At 38.8% G+C, this 3,832-nt stretch overlaps 1 pseudogene; it reads right to left on the bottom strand.

Annotated features, from left to right (window-relative positions):
- Nucleotides 1–439: 439 nt before the first annotated feature.
- LOC110351161 (OCIA domain-containing protein 1 pseudogene) lies at nucleotides 440–2,167 on the bottom strand (annotated as a pseudogene).
- Nucleotides 2,168–3,832: the final 1,665 nt, after the last annotated feature.

Here is a 3,832-nt window from a genome sequence, read left to right as displayed (position 1 = left end):
GTTTCTCCTCTATTATGCCTCTTTGTCATCCCTGCCTTGTAGTCAGCTGATTATGGACTGCAAACTTTATGAACTGTAAGCCAAATAAACCCCTTCCCCTCTAATTTTGGGTGCCAGGTATTTTGTCTCAGGAGTGAGAGAAAAGTAGCTAACACAATGTGACATGAAGGATGCTTTTCTTTTTCTTTTTCTTTTTCATTAGAGAAAGGCTTTTAATAACATTGCAAAGCGGAACACAAAAATTATGCTTACTCTCCCCACCCCAATTCAACATGCAGATATCCTATTTTCATATAAGCAAATTCTAGAGCATCACAGTCTCTTAATAGATTTAGAAGAGTATCTCTGCCTTGTAATTTAAAACAATTTCACAAACTGTTCACAATCATAGAATAATACCATCATCACAATAGTACCCAATGTAGTCTACATTTACATGACCTACATTACAAGGTGACTACATTTACATGATTGTAACGCTAAAATCTGTGTTTTTCCTTAAATATCATAGTAAGTCAAACCACAAAAACCCAGAATTTAGTTTTAAATGCATTTATGAAGACTGCTGCTGAGCTCAAAGCATGCAAGTATTTCACGATCACCTAGCTGAAGCTGGATGTTGAGAGTCCTTCAGTGTGTCCAATGATGTACTTTTTCACTCATCCCAAGTATCTCCATATTTGTTTACTTTGACTTCTTTTTTTGGCTCTCTTTCCTGCATAGGCCTGACTGAGGGGCCAGTCTTTCGTGTTAAAGTTACTTTGTATGACTCTCTGTTCTTTTGTCTTAATTCCTCATATGTAGTATTTTTTTCTTTTGGGACTTTCTTCAAGGTTGGGATCAGGTCCTTGGGCAATATGATCAGAAATACCAGTGGGAGTGGATTCATTCATAGAAGCACTAAATGGAATTGGCTCATAATGAGGAAGCATCTCCTTTTCTATGTTGTCTGCTGCTGGGGAGGTCACAAAAGAGGACTGACCACTCACATTTGAGTCATATTTTGACTTTTGAGAATAGTGCCCAAGTGGTGAAGATCTTCGTGCTTGTCCTGATCGTAAAGCTTCTCCAAGAGGGGAATTTTCAAGATTCTTGAACTTTTCTTGGCAAGTTCTCACATAAGAAAGTTTTCCAGCAAAGTATCCCTTGATACAAGCAAGTATAAGTTTAGGGATGGAACGAAATCTGGAATGACTTGAAAGAATTCCTTTACTAATTAGTCCTTGACTAATCAACATACATGTGGCAGCCAAAGGCACAGATCTGAACCAGAAGCTTTCATCATTGCATTCTGCAAACATTCTTTCTTCCTCTGTCGGAATGTAATCAGCCCCTATGAGGGGAATTGATCTTGGAACTTCTGCATTTCACTCTCGAAAATCAGCCTGCCCATTTATCTTTCCTCCCAAATGCAACGGCCACAGCACAACGAGCCCAAGCGATCAGGGGCAGAAGCTGGGAGAACATATAAGGATGCTTTTCTTAACCATCATCATGATCCATAATCATTCATTAATAGAGTGGCAAGAAAATTTATTCTCCAAACTAAGACATATCATCTGAAAGTGAAAGGAAAATCAGTTAATTCTCATGTCCAGAAGAACTTCCCTTTTGATGGAGCACTGCTTACCTACACCTGTCTTGCAGGCTGGGAATATAGAGAGTCCAGAAAAGTCACATCTTCCATTCAATGCTGAAAGGTGGTTGGGGAGAGAAGATATTTACAAAAAAGGAAAAAACCGAGCTGGGGATTTAGCTCAGTGGTTTCAGCGTCTGCCTTGCAAGCACGAGGTCCTGAGTTTGATCCCTGGTACCAAAAAAACAAACAAACAAACAAAAACCCCAAAAGAGGAAAAAAACAGAACAGTTAAATGAGGTATACTGATAACAGCAAGGTGATGATTAGAGGGTGAAAATAGTTTCATTGAGGAAGTCTAACCTCGTCTAAATCTGTCTAAACCTCATCTAAATTGCTATTTATATTTTCTGAACACATTTGCTTCTCATAGCAACTCAGAGATATTGGCAATGTGGAAATCACTATGTCTGTCTCACAGAGAAAGCAGTGGAATTCAAAGAGATGGATTCGCCAGCCAACATCAATGCTGGTGAAAGGTGGGTAGAGAGCAGAAGCCAGAGGCTCAGTTTCTGGTCTCATGCTCTCCATTATAGGATTTCACATGAAAGAGAGCAAAGGGTTCCCAGAGTTCCAAGAGCAAGGCTATAGCACTGGGAACAGAACCTATAAATTTGGCTAGAATGTTTCTCAAATGGATAATGGGAAATAGCATGAAAACTCAGTTCAGGTAGGGGTGAATTTGTGAAAATTTTTCACCACTAGAAATCTACCAAAGGCAGAGTTCTGAAAACCATGAGCCAAAGGTACGACATATGCAAAGTCACATCTCAGGATGACTGAACCATGGAGCAGTTGGGCAGGAAGAAACTAGAAGCAAAACAGACTGTAGCATGGAGTGCTGAAGGTCGGGATGCAGATGGAAAATCTTGAAGAGGGAAAGTCTTCATGAGCCTAGTGAGGTGGTATATGCTTTGTAATGGCAGCATTCAGGAGGCTGAGGCAGGAGGATGGCCACAAACTCAAGGCCAGCCTGGACTACATAGTGATTTCAAGACTAGCCTAAACTACATAGGTAGACCCTATCTCAAAAAGAAAAAAAGCAGGAGGATTGCCACTAGTTTGAGGCTAGCCTGAGCTACATAATGAGTTCAGGGCCAGTCTGAATTACAAAGTGAGACCCTGTCTCAAAAAAAAAGAAAAGAAAAGAAAAGAAAAGAAAAGAAAAGAAAAGAAAGTCTTCATAAGTCATTCGATGTGAGAAGAGAGGAGGGATGAACCTGTGTTAGTAGAAGTTGAAATACTATTAACAAAAAGAGGGAACAGGCCAGGGATTTAGCTCAGTGGCACTGTGCCTGTCTCACAAGCGCAAGGTTCTGAGTTCAATCTCTGGTACTGGAAAAACAAAAACAAAACAAAAAGAAGGAAACTAAAAAACAAAAAAAGAAAAGAAAAAGGGAAACTAGGAATAAGAGTGGTTTAACGGTATGTTCAAGAGGTCTTTCTATACCAGGTTATAGGAATACATTGAATTCTTTTCAATTGCTACATAGTATTACATAGTATAGTTGTACCAAATCAAAATTTATTTAACTTAATTCCATTTTTAAAATTGCTTCTTTTCTGTCCTAGGGATTGAACTCAAGGCCTTCACAGTGAGCTACACCACCACCCATTTTAAATTTTTTATTTTTTGAGATAAGGTCTTGCTAAGTCTCTATGTTGCCCAGGCTAGGCTCAGACTTTCTATCCTACCTCAGCCTCCCAGAGTACTGGAATTACTGGAATGTGCCACCATCCTTAGATCTTAATTCTATCTTGCTAACCCTTTTGTCAACCTTCACACTTTCAACTGGAAAATTAAATCCTATACTTGTGCATCCTCACCTTGTAAATAAACATTAAAGTAAAACATGTAAGGTGATAACTATATTCCTCTAGGACACTGTGCATTTGATGTGACGAAAGCAAATAAAAAGGCATCTGCAAAGTTTGACTCAGTAAATTGAAGTTTTCCATTCAAAGAAACATTTATTGAATAATTTCGATGTGTAAATCACAAGTAGTGGTGCTGTAGCCTTGACCTCAAGGAATTTTGAGTTAAGCAGAGGAGATACACATGCAACAGAATAGAATACAAAAAAGAATAGAAACTTACACTAGAAGCATAAGCAAAACACTAGAATGCTAAAGACAGAGCGAGAAATTCTAATTGCAAAAGGTACACAGTGGCTTTTTTTATATCCCCCAATTTTG

This window comes from Heterocephalus glaber, unplaced genomic scaffold (assembly GCF_053883595.1).
Source record: "Heterocephalus glaber isolate CG9 unplaced genomic scaffold, H.glaber_assembly_v1.0 deba00001472, whole genome shotgun sequence".
NCBI lineage: Eukaryota > Metazoa > Chordata > Mammalia > Rodentia > Bathyergidae > Heterocephalus > Heterocephalus glaber.
This window is presented reverse-complemented; position numbering and strand designations above follow the sequence as displayed.